Source organism: Chinchilla lanigera, unplaced genomic scaffold (genome assembly GCF_000276665.1).
Source record: "Chinchilla lanigera isolate Chin_1 unplaced genomic scaffold, ChiLan1.0 scaffold00045, whole genome shotgun sequence".
In the NCBI taxonomy this organism is placed as follows: Eukaryota; Metazoa; Chordata; class Mammalia; order Rodentia; family Chinchillidae; genus Chinchilla; species Chinchilla lanigera.
In genome coordinates, this window is record NW_004955446.1 from 12233295 (window position 1) to 12253547 (window position 20253).

Consider the following 20253-nt stretch of genomic DNA (forward strand, 5'->3'; position numbering starts at 1 on the left):
TGTAGTTTCAGAACACATCACGGAACCTCTCTACTAAGGCTGAGTGCTAAGTGCAGTTACCTGATGTGCTGAGGTCATCTGCACTAAGTTAGTGGACATCTTTTCACTTATGTACTGCATGTATTTTGACAAATTTGCGGATTTGAATTGGTTATATGTTGCTTTTAGATGGGAAATCTGTTTTTTTAAGAAGCCCTAAAACCTCTATCTAGTAAGTAACCATCATTAATTATGTGTAATAAGACAACTGAAATGAAAATGTTCATTTAACTACCACTAGGATTAAATCTTCTTACCATCTAAACTTGTAATCGAGTTATATTCCACCCCTCCTCATGTTTTTAAGCAAAAATGTCATGATTTTTTTTTGTTGACTATTCAGTTGGCAAAATGGCCAAACATAAATATACTTTTTGACAATCAGATTTAAATGCTTGGTTCTTTTTAAATACATGAAAATATTTAATTTGTCTTTTTTGCATTGATTCCTAACTTTTGTATACAACAGACCAAATTTTTTTCAAATGTTTTATCTGTAAATATACAAAAGTATTAACACAGTGATGTTAGTATTTTTTATGTTGTATACCAGAGTTTGAAGATGGAGAATATCAGTATGACTTTGAGAATATCATCTTTGTTATATGCTGGATAAAAGTGAAATAAAGGCATATGTGTTAATACTTTGCAACTTTCCTTTCTTATACTATTTTGAAAACTCTAGGTGAGGATGTTATGTACAGAACTTTACCATTTTTTAGGTCCTAAGAAATTGGTGAATTTGTGACATTGAACTTTTTTTTGTAATTAAAAACCTGCACCTTGGATGTGGCCCTGAGTTTTTAAGGTACAGCACTCAAAATATGAACCGTTAAGGAGATAACTGATAAGTTGGACTTCATTAGAGTTAAAAATTCTGCTTTATAGAAGATACTGCTAAGAGAATGAAAACAAGCCAGACTGGGAGAAAGTGTTTATAAAACACCTATCTGATAAAGTACTGTTACCTAAAATATATGAAGAACTTTTAAAATGCAACAGTAAGAAAACAACACAGTTAAAATGTGGGCAGAAGATATAACCAGATATTTCTTCAAATAGGATATATAAATGGCAAATAAGAATATGAAAAATGCTCAAGTCATATGGCCTTAAGACTTGCAGAGTAAAACAACAGAGATACTACTACTCACCTATTAGAATAGTGAAAATCCCAAACACTAACGACACCAAATGCTGGTGAGGAGAATCACATTCTTGCCGGTGGAAATGTGAAATGGCATTGCCACTTTTGAAGGCAGTTTGGCAGTTTCCTTACAAAGATTAACATAGTCTTGACTGTATGATCCAGAATTGTATGCCTAGGTGTGAGCTCAAGTGAGTTGGAAAACTTAGGTCCACATAAAAAACTCCAAATGTACTGTATGTCTGTGGCATCTTTATTCATAATTGCTAATTTGTGAAAGCAAAAAATAGTCCTTCAGCAGTTGAATGGATGAGTGAACTATGGTGTATCCATCCAGTAGATTATTCACATTCAGCAATAAAAATAAGCTGTCACGTGATGAAGACATGGAAGGACTCTAAATGCGTATAGCTAGGTGAAGTCTGAAAAGGCTCTGTATTGGGGAAGAGTCCCAAAAGATTATGACATTGGGGAAAAGGCAGAACTATAGACAGCAGAAAGAAAAGTGATTACCAGAGTTTAAAAGGAGGACAGGAGGAATAGGCAGGGCACTGAGGATTTTCAGGGTGGTGAAACTATTCTGAATGACACTGTAATGGTAGGTGTAGGATGCTGGGTATTTATCAAAGCCCATAGAATTGTCCAGTACAAAGGATGAACTCTTTTTTTCTTTTGGTCTTTTTGAGACGGGGTCTCGCTATGCAGTTCAGGCTGGCCTTGAGCTCACTTTGTAGCCCAGGCTGGCCTTGAACCCACAACAATCCTCCTGCCTCAGTGAACTTGCAACGATCCTCCTACCTCAGCCTCCTGAATGCTAGGATTAAAGAATGAACTCTTACATAAACTGAGGATGTTAGTTAATAACATTGTACTGGTATTGGCTCATCAATTATAACAAATATATTAGGTGTTTATAATAAGGAAAACCGAGGTGATAGTGAAAAGTATGCTAGAAGCTTTTACCCTCTGCTCATTTATTCCATAAAGCTAAAACTGTTCTAAAAAGTAACATGAGGGCTGGGGAGGTAGCTCAGTGGTAAAGCACTTCCTTAGCATGGGCAAGGTCCTGGGTTCTGTCCCCAACACCACCAAAAAAAGCAATTTTTAAAAAGATTTGCTCCTATGGCCTGATAAACATATCAGTAATAATGACTCTACAGATAATTATCCTCATAGTTAATGAATATTAATATCACTAATTTCTAGGAATAAGATTACTTGATAATATATAAAAAGTAAAGTTTTAGAGCTGTTCATAGAACTTCTTTAATTTTTTATGAGTATTTTGACCTAATACGTTGGTTCTTTTTTTTTTGGTAAGGTTAGGAGTAAGTTTTTAATCATCATTATAATCTGTGTATTATTTAAATACTTTGAAACATTGGTGGCAATCTATATTGGTGAGCCTGGCATATTAATTTTGTAATTTTAATTCAAAACATTTAAAGTTTATATAAATTTATGGATATAAATTTATTTAAATTTTAGTTTTTTTAAAAATTAAATTTATTGGTACAGGCAGGGCATGGTGGTGCATGCCTGTAATCCCAGCACTTGGGAAACTGAGGCAGGAGAATCGCTGTGAGTTTGAGACCAACCTGAAGTGCATAGTGAAACCCTGTCTGAAAAAGACAAAAAAAGAAAAAAAGAGTTTATTGGTACAGTTTAGATATATATAATGATCATATTCATCATAGCGAATTTGTATAAGATTCTTTTCTTTTTTCTCTCATTCTTTTTCTTTTCTCCTTCCTTCTTTCCTTTCTCTCTTCCCTCTCTCCCTCCCTTCCTTCCTTTTCTCTCTCTCTCTCTTTGAGGTGCTGGGGATTGGACCAGGCCCTCACATATTCTAGGGAAGCACTTAACTACTTCTCAGCCCACCCAATTATTTCTTACCAAAGAGGAGTATAAGGTTGGACAGTTTATTAAATAGAATATATCTTTTATTTATAAGACTTAATGATGTAATTAAAATATTTAGAAAACATGATAGTACTTATAAATTCAGCACAATTTTCAATTTTTATAATGGAGAAACCTTTATAAAGAACTAGAATCTTGTGGCATTCATTAGTTTTACAATTTAAAAAGTATGTATGACATATTTAGTGCATTTTATGTAAGGGACCATTATTATTTAAAATTATACAACCATACTTTAATAAATTTAAAACTTTTTGGGTGCCTGAAAAACAAGTGATTGAATTTAGGAACATTCTTCGATAGGAAAGATTTTATCCAAATGTAATGCACTCCATTATTTAAAACTCTTAGGGCCAGAAATTGATGAATTTTTTTTTTTTTTTTTTTTTTTTTTTTTTTCTCTGTGAGACAGCGTCTCACTATGCAGTTCAAGTTGGCCTTCAGCTCACTATGGAGGCCAGCCTGGGCTCAAACTCACAGTAATCCTCCTGCCTCAGCCTCCCACGTGCTGGGATTACAGGCGTGCACAACCATGCCCGGCTTGAATTTCTTAAAGGTTAGATGATTCATATGCCTTAAAACATCTCTTAAAGAGATTTAGGACAATACTCCATAATAAGAGATTTTAATATTTTTAGTGAAATATGACTAGTTATGGTAAATGGGATAAAGTTTATGGTCACTTCTTTATTCAGATTAAGTTTGATACAAAGTAATTTCAAGTTGGGCTTCAATGCCAGATGTTATAAAAGAAATGGGATTTTGAGGTGTTTGGGTCCCAAAATAAGGGATTATGGGCCTTTTAATGAAAGCTGATTTAAAATTATTTAATTACATAGCTCTGTTTTGTGGTACTTTTGGCAATTTTTTAAAAACTTCAAATTTAGTCTTTGTTGAAGAGCAGGACTGTGATTAAAAGTGTAAGTTTAGAACAGTTTATGAAATTGCCCCTTTGGCTGGTGTGGCACATGTCTGTAATCCCAGAATTTGGGAGGTTGAGGCAGGAGAACTGCCTTAAGTTCAAGGCCAGCTTTGACTACATAGCAAGACCCTCCAAAACAAGAAAACAGGAAACTGCCTCTTTTGTGATCAGAGTGCAAGGGTAGTAATGTAAGCCATAAGAAATAAAATTGTGCAACACAGTGTAGTACTTTTGAATATATGTTACTTGGTAATTGTGAAGACATGAGCAAAAATAGTGTGAGAAAGAAGCCATTCATAAAACCCTTAAGTATTTCCCCAATAGGCACAAATAGCTTGTATTGGAGTTCTCTAGAATGCTGCTCGGTATTATTTTGTAACTACATTCCTTTGAGCTTCATGTATAAGAAATAATAAAAAAATCTCTTTACCACTTTTGTCAATTATCGTTGAGCATTTATTTTTAGAATGACAATGAGATAGGGTCTTGAGAATGGCAGAAGTTATTTTCTTTATCTATCTATTTATTTATTTATTTTTGCTATATCCTGAACCTGTGTCCCTAATATGACAAGAAGTGGAATTCATATTACTTGTAGAAAGAGACATACATGGACTGATTGACTGGTTGAGCCAGTCTTGCTATGCTGTCCAGGGTAGTCTCTAACTCCTGGGCTCAAGTGATCTTCCTGCCTCAGCCCCTGGAGTACGAAGGACTACTGGTGTGCTCCACCATGTTTGGCAAACTTTCTGTTTCTGTAGGTTTTTGTACTGTGACCAGTTTCAGCTTGTAGCATAAGATTAGAGCAACTAGTTCAGAAAAAGAGGTTCCCACTTGCTGCCTCTGGAGAGGGGTAGGTAGTGGCAGTGAGCATTTTTTTAATCAGATGGCTTTTCAGTGGCTTAGCTGGTCGTCTTGGCTAGAAGGTTGAGTGTAGGAGTAGATCTTGCTATTTCTAGGTGGATGATCAGCAGGAGGTCAGTGGCAGGGCATCAGTGATTCACTGACTTTTCTCAATATATGGGAATTTTGAAGCACAGCATAATACTAGTGTGTTTAAAAATGCATGTGCTATGAGTAGATACATTATTATAGTTGAATGTTAATCTGACATATCTAACAGCATCCTTTTAGAAGTTGTCAGAATTTGAGAGGAACAAGTGAGTTTCTGTCAAATTAATTTCTTTATGACATGAGGAAGTGTACCTTTGTTAATTTTAGCAGTAAACTACCTTTTTCCAGCATGGAAAGTAACCCTGACCTGATAAGAAAATCATTGAAGTAAGGAGATGGAAAGAACAACTGGATATAACCACGCCCCTTTTAAAAACTATATGCTGTTGCTATTGTCCTTGAAAATATAATTGGGATGCTCATTGTTTGGTTTGGAATTTTTGCATATGTATGTAAACAGAAGGCTTATTGAGTGTTCTGTATGAAGCACTGTAGTAGATATGATATGGGTTAAGTTCCTGAGGTTGGTAGGTACTTCTCTTTTATAACTATAAGTAGCCAACTCTACCAAGTCTGCCTTCCTCGCTCATTCATATTCCTTTTTGATAGTTCCTCAGCATCTTTAGTGTGGGTTAGGGTTGTCTTGGTGGACTCTGGTATGTCCCATAAGATCTTTTGTTTTGGTTTTCTTTTATCAGTTACAAGTTATAATGAATGTGAGTCTCATTGGTAAAGGTTAGAGTAGGGAAGAATAGCTGGAAACTTGGGTTGGTGTGATAGCACTCACCAAGGCATATGCTGGAAGTTGCCTGTCTAGGTCAGCTTTATCTGCTGGAAGAATTTCTGAATCCTGATCTAGACACTTTAAGAATGAAGGTTAGAATTTGAATTTTGTTTCTTAGTTCTACTCCCAATATTCCATGACATATAAGCCACTTAATCTGTTCATGTGTGTCTACCTATGAAAAGGATGGCTTTCCGAGGCTGTAAAAAGAGGGTTTGTTTCATAGATTCAAATACCACATCGATCATAGTCTGTCCTTTTTCCAAGCAACCACTTTGGTGTTGGATTTTGGAGAAGGGCACTGCTCTGTTCACCTTCTAAATGCTTTGCTGTTATGATTATGATTATTATTATTTCTTCTCCTTCTCCTTCTCCTCTCCCCTCTACTTCTTTCTCCTCTTCCTCCTCTTCTTCTGCTTATTCCTCCTCCTTCTGGATGATGAATTGCATTTTATCACTTTTATGCTTTTATAAAGATTGGTTGGCTATATGTGTGGTTTTATTTCTCTATATTGCTTGTTGCTCATTCGTTCATTCAGGTACTAGAGGTTAAACTGAGGGCCTTTGCACTGAGCTACTTCCCTAGTCCTTTTTATTTATTTTATTTTGAGACAAGGTCTCATTACATTTCTCAGACATTCAGGGAATGTGACTCCAATTATAATATTCTTTTTCAAATTATTTTTGGCTGCCTAGTTCCCTTGACTTTCCACATAAAGTATGACTATGCTTATGTTTACATAAGTGCCCTGCAGGAATTTTGATAAGACTTGCCTTAACCTATAAATGTATTTGGGGAACATTGATCTTTACCTTGTTAAGTCTTCCAGTCCATGAAGACAGTATATCCTTGTGTAGGCATTTTTTTGGTCAATGTTTTATATATTGTAGCATATAGATCTTACATTTATGCCTAAATATTTCAGTATTTTGAACAATTATAAATGATATTGTGCTTATAGCTAATTTTGGTTCCAGTTGTTTATTGCTAGTATGTAGAAATAGGATTAATTTTTTTTGTTGTTGTTTACTTTATATCCTATGACCTTACTGTACTCACTAGTTCTAGGATTTTGTGATGGATTCCTTGGGATTATGTACACTTTCCTGGTTTTAATTCTATTTCTGGCTGTGTGTATGTGTGTGTGCATGCACACACACACTTTTGAGACAGAGTCTCATTAAGTAGTTTAGGTTGGTCTCAAAAGCATGCTTTTCCTGCCTCAGCCCTACGAGCCGGGTTCTGGGGTTAGACGTGCGTTCTGGCCTCTGGCTGCCTGTTTTTGTTTTTGTTTTTGTTTTTTGGTATGTCCTTGTCTTTTCCCTGACCTTTAAATTTGGAGTGCTCTAGAGATCAGTGCTTAGATCCTCCTTTCTCCTATAGTTATATTTCCTCCTTTGTTAAGAATCTCCTATGATACCTCTGTTCTAATTCTCCCTGTATGCCTAATTTATATCTTTAGACTGCACTTTTCCCCCAGCCTTCAGACTGTGTCCACTGCCTGTTTGACATGTCTACTAATAGGTGCCTCAAGCTGGATGCATCCAAGATTCAACTTTTGGATCTGTCCCTGGCCCTCTACTACATCTTCACTCTTCCCCAGCTCAGTTCATGTACTTTTAATTTTGTGGTTATGCTGGGTTCAGTACCTGTAATACCAGCTGCTCAGGAGGCTGAGGCAGGAAGGTTACAAGTTTGGGCAATTTAGATCCTGTCTCAAATTTAAGAAAGGGCTAGGGATGTAGCTTAGTGGTAGTGTACATGCTCAGCACGTGGGAAACCATGAGTTTAATCCCCCATGCCATAAAATAAAGTTCTGGTTGCTCAAGTGAAAAACCTTTAGTGGTCATTGCTGACTGCTCTTGCTTATAGTTAATTTATTCACAAGTGCTGTTGACTTTATGTTCAAATCAAATCCTGAATTTGACCATTGTATAATTTGTACAAGGTTGCCCCCCACCTCTAACTAATGCCTTATACAGAGCCAGAACTCAGTTAATTATTATTATTATTATTTAATTAGTAATAGGGTCTCACAATGTAGTTCAGGTTAGCTTTGAACTCACTATGTAGCCTAGGCTGGGCTCAAATTTGCAGCAGTCCTCCTGCCTCAGCCTCCTGAGTGCTGGGATTATAGTCATATGCCCCCACACCCCACATACAGTTAATTGTTGAGCCAAATTGAATGATTGCTTCATTATTAAAGAAGGCAGTAAGAGCTCAATTTCTCTAGCTTTTTTAATGAAATGTCCTTTAATGTTGATGAAAACAAAATATTTTAAGTTCTTTAATTTGTAAGACTTCTGTAATAGATGGTGTTCCTTAGCCTTTTGGTCTGCATACTGAATTAAGCTTAAATGTACTTAATATTCATCTGTTTCAAAGATTTTTCTTTCAGATGTGAGTTTATAGATAGGATTTTTTTTTTTTTTTGATACTGGGAATCAAACTCAGGATCTCATGTTTGCCCAGCAGGTGCTGTGCCACTGAGCTATATCCCCAGCCCAGGAAAATGTTTTATTGTCCGCTTATATTAGTAGTAATTTGCCCTGTACATCTGAAAATAATTGTTTTTCAGTTTTTTAACATCGTCCCCCAGTAAAAGTAATATTAAAGTACCTTCCAGGTAAACACTTCATATCACATGAACAGACCTTGTATGTAAGGAAACTGCTCCAAACTGTTTATGGGAAATACATCCATGCTTAAAGTGATAAAGGAATGCAGCCCTTTAAGTCGACTTTCTTCTAGTTACATGGTACTCATGATCTTCGTTCTCTTCTCTTCTCTTTTGGTTTTGTTCTCCCCCTCAGTTCAGGTGATTGAAGCCAGGGTCTTTTGCACTGAGCTACGTCCCCAGCTCACTTTTTATTTTGAGACATGGTCTCACTGAGTTGCCCAGATTGGGCTTGAACTTGTATCCTGCCTCAGCCTCTGCATTGCTGGGCCTATAGGCTATGTCATTGTACCCAACTTCGTTACTATCTTATTCAGCATGAGTTTATCTTAGGCACTTGGCAACATTTTTTTCTTTTTTGAGACAGGGTCTCACTATATAGTGCAGACGGGCCTTGAACTTCCCTTATGTAGCCCAGGCTGGCCTCAAACTCATGGTGATCCTCCTGCCTCAGCCTCCTGAGTGCTAGGATTACAGGCATGTGCCACCATGCCTGGCTCGCTAACACTTTTTGACATCTGTAATGCTTTTTTTCTTTCTTGAAATATCTCTTGTGGTGCTGTAGATTGAACCCAGGGTTTCACACATGCTAGGCAAGCACTCTTATCACTGAGCTTTTCCATCAGCCCTGTCTGTTTGTTTGTTTGTTGATGCTGGAGCTTATATTGAAGGCTTTTGCATAAGCACGTGCTGTATCATTGAGCTACACTTCCAGCCCCAACGTGTATTTTCAAAACTGACTCTTTTTTTTTATTTGGAATTTTCCCCGTTGGTAAATAAACAAAAGTAGACTTTCAAATGACCTAATAGAGAAAGTAGACTAAATATATATACACACATCACATGTCTTTTTAGCCCAAGGGTACAGTCAGGTGGCAGAAATAACAGCTGAGTCACTATTCTACATCTCGCCTGTACCGCTGTGTTCTCTGGGCTGCTTACTTGCATCCACGTCCTTCCTTTCTCATTGTTGCATTAAGACAAGAATATGATTGCTGAACTGTTTCACAAATGGCCATGACCTCTGTTCCATGGGTGTTTTGGTTTGCCGATTGGGTCCTTTCATCTTCCAGATCACCAAAGTAGTTTCTTAGCTTGTAACAAACCGCAAGGCTCTGGCATCGTGTGTCAGGACTTCTCAGGCTATTACTTGCTGTTTTTAGCTCTGAGATAATGTGTCCCTTAATGATTTGCTACTGTGGGCTCTGGAATTACATGTTACTCTCTCCTGGGTATTTTGATATATTTTATAAAATGCTATGCAATAAGAAAGAACAGAATATTGATCCATGCTACAGTATAGAACAGTGATGGTTATCCTTTTAGAACCTTCATTGATAACAGCCAGCTACAGCACATGTGCTATAGGTTCACCACCACTGATACAGAAGAAGCTTAAAACATTATTGTGTGGAGGTATTTGTGTCATTTTCAGTAATACTAGCAGAGTTCCATATACATGTAAAAGTGTTCTTAGCTGTATTTTCTCAGTTTTGCTGGACGCCTACCACCAATCTTTCTAATTGAAACAGTTCATTGGTATTTCTATTACGGTTCCCAGAATTACACTGTAGAAGAACAAACTGAAGACACTGTGGGGTAACCATGTTCTTAAGTTGTCCTTTCCTATCTCTGCTATAGGACAGGGAAGTGTTCTTGTGGAGGAAGAGTTTGTAGAAGCGATGAGTTACCATCATATCACACACTGTCTTTTGAGCCTTTATACATATTCACTGGTAGAAGTAGAAAGCTGTGCTTATTTGTGGATGAGTATGAGTTACTATGCAGAGATTCTGAGTCCTAAACAGGCTGTGACTGGCTGTGTGGGCATGTTAAAAAGCAGGATGTGGGAATGTTGAATGGTACAGCCTCTTTGGAAAAGAGTTTGGCAGTTTCTTAAAAAGTTAAACACAAAATTACCATATGAGCTAGTTATTCCACTTGTAGGTATCTACCCATTAGAAATGAAAATATATTTGTACAGAGACTTGTATGTGAATGTTCAAAGTGGTATTAGTCATAGTAGCTCCAAACTGGAAACAACCCAAATGTCCATTAACTGGTGAATAGACAAACAAAATGTGGTGTATGTGTACAGAAGGATATGGTGGCAAGAAAAAGGAATAAAATGAATGCTACAACATGGATGCACCTCAGCATTATACTACTAAGTAATATAAGCTACGTAGAAAATACCAAATAGTGTATGATTCAACTTATATGAAATGTCTAGAAAAGGCAAATCTGTGTAGAGATAAAAAGCCTGCAGGGACTGAATGCAAATGGCCTCAAGGAAATTTTTAGGGTAACAAAAGTCTTTAAAACTATATTATACAGATGGTTTTATGGCTTTATAGGTTTACAAAATTCACTGAATCATATCTTTAGAGTAGATGAATTTTATGGTATGTAAATTGTATATTGAAATTGTTTAAAAGGGGCACGGGGAGGGAAAGACATGTGGTTGTGAGAGATCATGAAGAGGGATTTAAAATGCATTAGAACTGTTTTAGAAATGCATTCTTGAAAGTAAAAGAAAAGGATGTTTGGTCTGAAATGACAAAAGAACAAATGCCACCTTTTACCTTTGCCTTGAAATGTGTAGTAGACGTCAAAGATAACATCAGGTATCCACTTACATGTTTGCCGGTGAGTAAATCAGTGCTCTAGAGGAAGCTTCTTGGAGTAGTTGGTCAGAGATCGTGATGTTTATGTGTTAGCTTTCTGTCACTGACCAAATACCTGAGGAAAACGACTTGAAGGAGGATTTATTTTGGCTCATGTCTTAGAGGTTTCACTGCATGGTTGGCCAGGTTCATTGCTTTTAAGCCTGTGGCAAGGCAGAAACATTGTGAGGAAAGGGTGAGGTGGAACAGAAAGGCTCACCTCATGGCCTCCGGGAAGCTGAGTCAGAGAGGAGGGCCCTGGGTACGAGTACACTGTAGTCCCCGAGGTCATGCCTCCATCTCCTGTTTCCATCACCCAACAGTAGTGCTATCAGCTTGTGTCACACCAGTGGATCGCTCTGCTGATGAAGTTTGAGCCCTCATGATTCAATCATTTTCTGAAAGCTCTGCCTCTAAATATATGAGACTTTTGGGGGATATTTTAGATCTAAACCATAACAGTCTATACCTTTTAATTACATGTGAGAATTAGTCTAAAGAAATACTTAGAAATGCAAATAAGCATTTTTATTTGGGAATGTTCACTGCAGCATTTATGGAGTAATGAAAAAATCAAAAGACCTATATGCTCTTAAGAATGGTTAACATTTTTTTTTTTTTTTTTTTTTTTTGTTTTTTTCTCCGGTACTGGGAACTGAACTCACGACCTTGCGCTTGCCAGGCAGGTGCTTTGCCGCTGAGCTAAATCCCCAGCCCCTGGTTAACATTTTAAAAGTTGTGTCTCTCTTGGTTGCAAATACACAGTAGCAACCCTTTCTAAACAGCTTAAGTAAACAGCTTAAAGATGTTGTGTTGAGAAGGATACAAGAAATTTTAACGATCCCAGAAAGCAAGAGCAGTAAGGCTGTTTGACAGTGGGGAACCAAAGCTGTCTCCTCCATTTCACATTTTCGGGAGCCTCGGCAGCCGCTTCTTCCTCTGTAGACCTGCTTTGCCCTCAGCCTCCTCGTATGTGCCCCAGGGATGTTCGTCAGCTTAGATGATTTCAGTCTTTGTTTTAATTCCTAATGTTTCCAGACCTGGAATCTGAACGAGCTCATCATTTTGAGCCCCACCTCTCGTTGAGGATCTTTGCACTGAGGTATGTCACCAGCCATTTCTTGTTTTATTTTGCCCATGCTGGGCATAAATTTACACTCCTCCTGCCTCAGGCTCCCAGAGCACTGAGATTACAGGTATGCTAACAGTCCTGGCTCATTTTGAGCCATCATTGAACAACTTGTGGTTTGGTGTGCTCCCTTTTGGATGTCTATTTTCAGATTTAGATAATTAGTGAAAATGAAATGGCATTGGTTAGCTTTTGGTTGCTGTGACAAAATACCTGAGATAACTGAGATGGAGGAAAGGTTTATTTTGGCTTACAGTTTCAGTCCATTGTCACTTGGCTGCACTGTTTTTCCATCTGTGGTGAGGCAGTGCATCACGGTAGGTTGCATTTCAAAGCAAGGCTGCATGCCTCATGACATTTAGGAAGCAGAGACAGAGACCCACAAGATACACGCTGGAAGGGTGTGCTCCCAGTGACCTGCTACCTTCCATTGGGCCCCACCTCCTAATGGTTCTCCCACTCCCCATAGGGCCACCAGCTGGGGCCAAGCCTTCAACACATGAACTTTGGGGACATTTAAGATCCAATCCATAATAGTAGTATAGCTGATAGGCCTGTCTGAGGGATGAAAAATACTGGTTGGTTTGTTAGTTAGTTGGTTATTTATTTATGGTACTGGGGAATGAACCTAGGGCTTCAGGCAAGGTAGGTAAGTACTCAACCACTGAGCCATAAGCCCAGCCGTGGTAATTACCAGTTTAGAAATATTGCCAAGGCCTTTTGTGATGCCTCAGAAGGTTTTAAGAGACTAGTGGGCATTTGTAGTAGACTCATGCTTGTGTTCTTATTTCTTACCAAAGCCTCTACAGTCTGGTTTCTACCCTTTCTTGTATATTAAAATTTCTTTTAAGAAGACTGGCAGTTGAAAACTCATTGCACAAGGTCTTTCACCATTGGCTTTAGAGATCCTTTGTATCCCCAAATCTGTATCATTCTTCTAAACCCCTTTAGCTGAGATTCAGATCCTGATAACCACTAGCTGATTGAATATCACCACTTAGAGCCTCATTAGTTTTTCTTCCCTCTTGAGCCCTCTAAAAGTTCTTTTCCACCGTTTATTCTTTGGTATAATGATGTACTGTGCTCATTGCAGCCTTGTATTCCTGGTGGTACCTAGCAGAATTCCCCACACAATGGATTCACTCAGTATTTGTCCACTTTAATATTCCTATCTTACCTGATTTTTTTGTTCCCCTTTTATCTTGAAAAATACCTATGAGCTTTTTTCTCTCAATTAATGTATAATTTTTAACATATCTTTTATAGTAAAAGAAAAATTCTTAAAATTAATGAGCATATATATGTTAATATTTTTCAGTATATTTAGCTTTTAATACGCATTTTCTTTAGAATAGAGGCAAAAGCCTCTATTTTAGATTAGAGTTTGAACACTAATCATATTTGTGAATTTAATTTCTACATTAAGTAAGTATCTTATTCCAAAAGGAAAAGATGCTCATTGGAAATGAAGCCAATTCAGAAACAGGCTGTGTAAGATAGTAAAGCTTCCCATTATTTTGTGTAGGGTTCTTACAAATAAAATAAATTACAGAAAAACCGAGTGGTTCTTTGCAAATATAAATTTGTTTACTCGGCTAGTATGGTTATTATTTAAGTAGTATGGTTGTTAGTTGAAGGTTAAATGTTTAGTTACTATGTAGAGCAGGCAGCAACTAAAATCAGAGTTCTGTGCATTTACCTCCACAGTGTATGCTGATAAGTGCCCAAACTGCGCAAATCCACTGAAGTTGTGCTACAATTATAGTTACATGTATTGAAGACTTTGATATTTCACTCCAGTTCTCTGGGTACGAGCAGTTTGGTGAAGAGAGGAGAATCCAGATTCAGATATGACAGTTACCTAGTAATAAATGTCAGTGTTAGTGCTAGTTTTTTTTGGGGGGTGGTGTAGGGGTGTGTGTGTGTATAGGTGTAGCACTGAGGAGAGTTACGGCTTCAGGAGCCTTGAAAGGGCTGACAGCTGTTAGCAAATTGGCTAACATAAAGCAATAAACTTTGGTTCATGTATTCAATGTCTAACTGAGAAAGGGAAAGATAAGAGAGCAACCAATGAAAGAAATGTGATTTCATGTGCTTTTCTTTTTGGTTCTTGTAGATTGGACATATTTGGTATTTGTGACATATACACTCAGGCAGAGTGGCTGAGGCTAGCGTGTTATTCAGCTTTTAGGGCCTTAGTGGAGTTAATGAAAACTATAGTCATCAAGTCTGGGTGCTTCTGGAGAGACAGTACTTGAACCCACAGTGAGTGTGTTAGCTTGGTTATGGTGCACTGCAGAGCGTGTGCGGTACCTAAGGGAACAGCCTTTGAGACCTTGTATGGAGGGTTTCTGCTAAGCTGCATTTTTTAGAACAAATCAGTACTCGTCAGCAGGCTGTACTATTAATCAGTGGGTCAGGTTCTGTGAAGTAAAGGGGAACTAAATTCTTAAAACTTATGTTTAGGCAAAAGTTAGTCATTTTAGTAGGTGAGTGTGAGATATGATCTTTACTGAAAACACTGATGATAAAAACAGAGAGTTCTCTGTTAGGTGGTTTTATGTTGGCACCTGTTGTCTGTCGTTATTTAAGAAACTTGATTTGAGTCCAAACTCCTACAGCAGCTCTAAACCTGCTCTGACAGTACAAACATTAGTGGATAAAGCTCTGTTTAGATACTCTGATAAGCTTAGCTGTGACCATGGCCTGTCCAAGTGTGGTAGTGATATGTGGATATGGCGGGGGATGTCAAAATATTATTTGCCTTTTGGAAGCAAAGTGCAGTACAAATCGGTGTGGAAATAGTGTTGAAACCCTGGTGATTAAGTGATAACTGGGATCTGAAAGATACTTCTCAAAATCCGTTTAGTCTATTTGGCAGAAATAAGGGACAGAGATACTTTTTGTTAATTTGGTTAATGGAGGACTTGACTTAGAAGCTTTGTTTCCTCTCAAAAAAACCACTTTACTCTAAACTGTAACCCATCTGATTTCTGTTGCATGCATTGCTGCGTTTCCTTTTTACATGTGCTCTTACTTATTTTCATGCCAAATGCATTTTTAAACATTCTGAGATAATTATTGCCATTAACTAGTTTTGATAATTTTTAATGATATTTTTATTTATTCCCTTTTGCTAGCTGGATTGCCTTTTGCAATTCTTACTTCAAGGCATACCCCCTTCCAACGAGGAATATTCTGTAATGATGAGTCCATCAAGTACCCTTACAAAGAAGACACCATACCTTATGCGTTATTAGGTGGAATAATCATTCCATTCAGTATTATCGTTGTAAGTTAAACCCACTTTTTGAAGTTTATTATGTTGAGCAGTTGGCTTAATTTTGTATTAATCTGTTAATGATTAAATGTATAACCCTCCAAAGCAGTGTTTTTTTTTTAAACCTTGAAGGTTTATTTAATCAAGATACTCTCAGCTGTTTTAAGTGAGGCCAAGAAAAATACAGTGTATTATTAGAAGAACATTTTTTTGGATATGTGTAGATTTTATGTTAATGTCTTTCATATCACTGTGATTACTAAAGCTCTGATTTGCTATTGTTTCAGTAACTGGGTGATTGTCAAATATTACAGTACTATGTTTCTATGCTACTTTATTCATGGGTGTTATTTTACAACTTATTGTATCTATGTGTACTTACTGAGTTGGTCACTGAGTTCTAGAAAAGAAAGTCTCTAACTAATGTTAAAACTTCAATCTGTGTTTACTTCAGAAGGAATTTTTAGATAATGCCATTAATGGGCGAGAAAAGCTGCAGTTCTACAAATACATGGCAGTGAATATAAAAGAATTTTACTGCTATTGAAGGCAAGATTGAGTCTTTTAACCACAGTTGTAGCTGTTGTTTTTCTACAGGTTCAGGTGGAAATGCTTAGAGAATGTAACTCTAGGGAGAAGACATCTAAGTTAAATGAGATGATTTTTTTTTTTTTTTTTTTAATTTGGTTTGATTTTTTTGAGACAGCGTCTTGTTGTGTAGCCCAGGCTGCCCTTGAACTGGCAGCAATCCTTCTGTCTCAGCCTCCAGATACTGGGATTACAAGCATGCGCCACCATGCCCAGCTAAACGGGATGACTTTTATAATCATTTTTACTCAGAAATTCTGTGACTTAATCAGAATTGTGCTCCATAGCTTATAGCTTTAGAAACTGGATTTATGTTAATTAAATTAGTAACCCGGTAGAAAGTATGGCTCTATCCAAGAGAAAGTTCAACAAGGTGACAGTATATTTATCTTGTCTATTTTGGGAGTTTATTTTTAAAAAAATCTTAATTTAGAAATATGTCTTAATGATCACAGCGTCTTATTAGCAGTGATAGTTGTCGTATTTTGTGATGCACAACTAATAAAGAAAACCTCTATTACATAAATGTTTGTTTCATAGGACTGTGAGCATCTTGAAGGCAAAGGTCTGGTGCCTTCAGCTTGCTGTCCTGACTGCCTGGTGTAGTGGAGCCTGGCGTGTCCTAACATGTAGCTGTGGTTGCATGAGTGAAACAGTGGAGTAATTATGAAGTGACCTTAGGGACTTTCTTACAGCATTGTGACGTTTAAGAAATCAGGGATTCCTGGGGCTGGGGATTTAGCTCAGCGGCAAAGCGCCTGCCTGGCAAGCGCAAGGTCGTGAGTTCGGTTCCCGGTACCGGAGAAAAACCAAAAAAAAAAAAAAAAAAAAAGAAATCAGGGATTCCTTTAACCTCACCAAATCTTTAATGTGAAGTTTTTGTTTTCATTTTGTTTTTACAGTGCTGGGGTTCAAATCCAGGGCCCAGATTTGCTGGGCCAGTGCTCTCCCACTGAGCTAATCCCCTGTGCTTAACACTGAGTCTTTACTACTACAAAAAAAGCAAGCAATGTGACTTAGGAGAGAGTAGGCTTTTTTTTTTTTTATGGTCTCACTAGGCTCTGTAGGCTAGTCACCAGCATGTGGGCTCAAGCAATCCTCTTACCACTCAGGAGCTGGACCCCAGCTGGGTTGCAAGATTACCAGAATGGAACACCACACGCAGTAGTTTTTCTTTTCTTTTTTTAAGGATACATATTTCTGAAGGATTGTGAGCTATTTCAGTACAAAAATTTTAACTAGCTCTCTTAGTGGCAAATAGCTGGTTTCAGGCAAGATTCAAGAACAGTATTCAGGTAAGCAGTGCTAGAAATATACTTGTCTTTCAGTTCCACTTTCTGTCAGGAAATTTTGGTGTTTGTTTTTATAGACAGGATCTCACTCTGTAGCCCAAACTGGCCTAGAACTTGTGATCTTCCTGCCTCAGCCTCCTGGCATTAGTTACAGGCATGTGTTACTGTGCCTGGTTTAAAAAGGATCTTATACAAGCAAAGATACAGAAATCCGCTACAGAGTGGAGGACTGCTACAAACAGGGTCCCCATGCTGGGTGCCTGTGGCTATGTGTAGCATGCACAGCATACACAGGGCCTGACAAAACAGCCTGAGCTCATGAATTACATTTCTTTACCTTCAGGCTTTTTTACTATTACAACATAATCCATGAGAAAGTTATTTTTACATTTAGTAAAATGACAAGTAAATTAATGAATATAGGTTTCTTAGAATGTATTATTTAAAGGTGCTATGAAAGTACTGTTTTCTTATCAACAAACTGCTTAGGGCAGTAGTTTCACGTACTAATTTAAAATACTAAAGTAGTTCATTGTTCATTAACTCTAGCTTCTTGCAGGCATTACTTGGTAAGACTTGTATATGACTACTTTTATTTATTAGAAAGTAAGTCATTTAAAGATCATGACTCAGACTTCATACAGCCCTTTGATATGAATTACAAATGATCCCTAATTTATATGAGTGACTGGGGTAGTCTGGTAGAGAACCAAGATTAATATCTTCTCTTGGAAGACAAGGGAAGTTTTCAACGAGGAGGAAGTGGTCAAAGAATCCAGTACTAATGAGAAGAGGTAATAAAAGTATGTTCAATCTGATGATACATCTTTGGCTTTTGAGAAAGATTCAATGGCATAAAGCAATTGAGGCAGCAATTAGAACGTTTGAAAGGAAGTGGTTTTAGACGACTCCTTTGGAAATGTGGCCTCTGAAATCATAGGGACAGTGTGGACTTGTCATCTTGATCAGTGGAGATATAAAGGAGATGGTGACAGACGACTGTGAGGCACAAGTTTGGAAAGGTTGGATCACACCACTTTGTCATTCTTAGCCTTGATCTTTGTGTTGTTTTACTCCCCCAGACGTTGCCTTGAGTTCTTTAATAATTCATCGTATAAAGAATAAAGAGCTAAAGGGGCAGGATCAAGTATTAAAATGAAACAAAAGGGTAGGGCTGTCTTGTGTAGACCAAATGGACAGACACATCTCTACATTTAATTTAGAAGACTTAATTAGAACTTCTCTGTTGTCAGTTTCTCTCAATAATGATATATGGTAAAAAATGACATTAGTGCCCTGAGAACTGCTAGCTTTGTAGTGCTTTTGTCATCCTAGCATTAGAAGTTAAGCTCCAGCTTGTATTACTTCTGTGTATCAGCTGGACATCTGAGTGCAGTTCCTACCAAACTAGTTTTCTGTTATCAGTGGTAAGAACAGGATTTGGGTAGCTCTGAAGAGTGGTTATTAGGTCTAGGAAGACTCACAAAGTTCAGAAACTAGTTGAATGCGTAAGAAAAACATCTAACAGCTAAGATATGGGAGTTTTAACTACTAAAATTGTGGTTGGATCATATTTGCTGTGTTTTCAACTGTCCATGATCAATTCCATAATGAAGAGAAATCTGTTCTGGCTGTTACTTTCTTGGGAATTACTGGGACCCTTAAATGGCCCAAGGAGGAAATACATACTTTAAAACAGGGTACCTGAAAAAAAACAAAAACAAAAAAACAGGGTACCTGGAAGCAGCTGAGGGATAATCCTAAGCAAAACTGTGAAAGTTTAATTACTCCTGCAAGTAACCATAGTTTTCCTTTCCTGTGATGTGTTCTCAGAAAAGGGTCTGATCAGTTCATTCACATTAAGGACTATAATGAGGAGTATATTTCTTTTGGGCTTAATTTGTTTAGAGGATTCAATTTTTATCGAAGAGGACTTCAATTAAAAATCATTGACTATATCCTCCGTTTTAGATGATTTTAGCAATACTAGCCTTCTATTTAGCAATTAAGAAATCACCCTTTTGTAGAATTCACTCTGTTCATCAGAGTCATAACATTCTAATTACAGAATTCTACAAGCCACTGAGCCTGATGAAGAAAGAATTTTTGCTACCAGGTTCTTTTTTATTGTTTGTTTTGTTTTTGAGACAAGGTCTCGCTAGTTCAGGGCAGCCTTGAATTTACTTGTAGCCCAGGCTGGCCTAGAACTGGCAGTGATCCTCTTGCCTCAGCCTCTAGGTTGCTGGGATTACAGGTGTGTGCCACCATTAGATTCTTGGTACCATCAATCTCTTTTAGGAAGCAACCATTTACTTAATCTATGCTACGGCTAACTCTGAAGACAGTTAATACCCACTAATTGGAAATGTTTGAATGCTTTATAAAATATTTCTGTATATTTAAGACAAGCAGGGGAACTGGTGTGTATCTCAAGTGAAACTTTATTACTTATAACCCCCTCCCCAATTAGCAAGCTGTCTTTTCCCTAAGTGTTTAGGTTTCAGTTAACTAGAGTGTTATCTTATTTAAGCAACAAATGTTATTATTGTAATGTTACCATTCAGTATTATCTGACTTCTCAGGGTGCTGACTTGTGAACTTGTAAAGCACTTGGAGATGTTCTTTTGCCTTTACACCCCTTATACTCATGTGCTCACTCATGGATACATACGTGCTACTAAAATGGAATGTTCACAGAACGGCTTTAACTCTGTTGCACAGAAGTCAATGGAACAGAGGGAAGAATCACTTGAATTGTTTCCTAGGGGAAGGGAAAAGTGTCAAATATGTTTGGTCTTCTAGTAAAACTCCTTAAAAGGGTCTGACCTGAAGATCTGGAAGGCAAAGCTTG

The 20253-nt window shown here is 37.5% G+C and overlaps 1 protein-coding gene across 1 annotated transcript in view; it reads left to right on the plus strand.

The window, feature by feature from the left end:
• The window catches only part of Ppap2a (phosphatidic acid phosphatase type 2A), a gene marked incomplete in the record, with an annotated part of 78315 nt that overhangs the window by 31617 nt on the left and 26445 nt on the right, over positions 1–20253 (plus strand).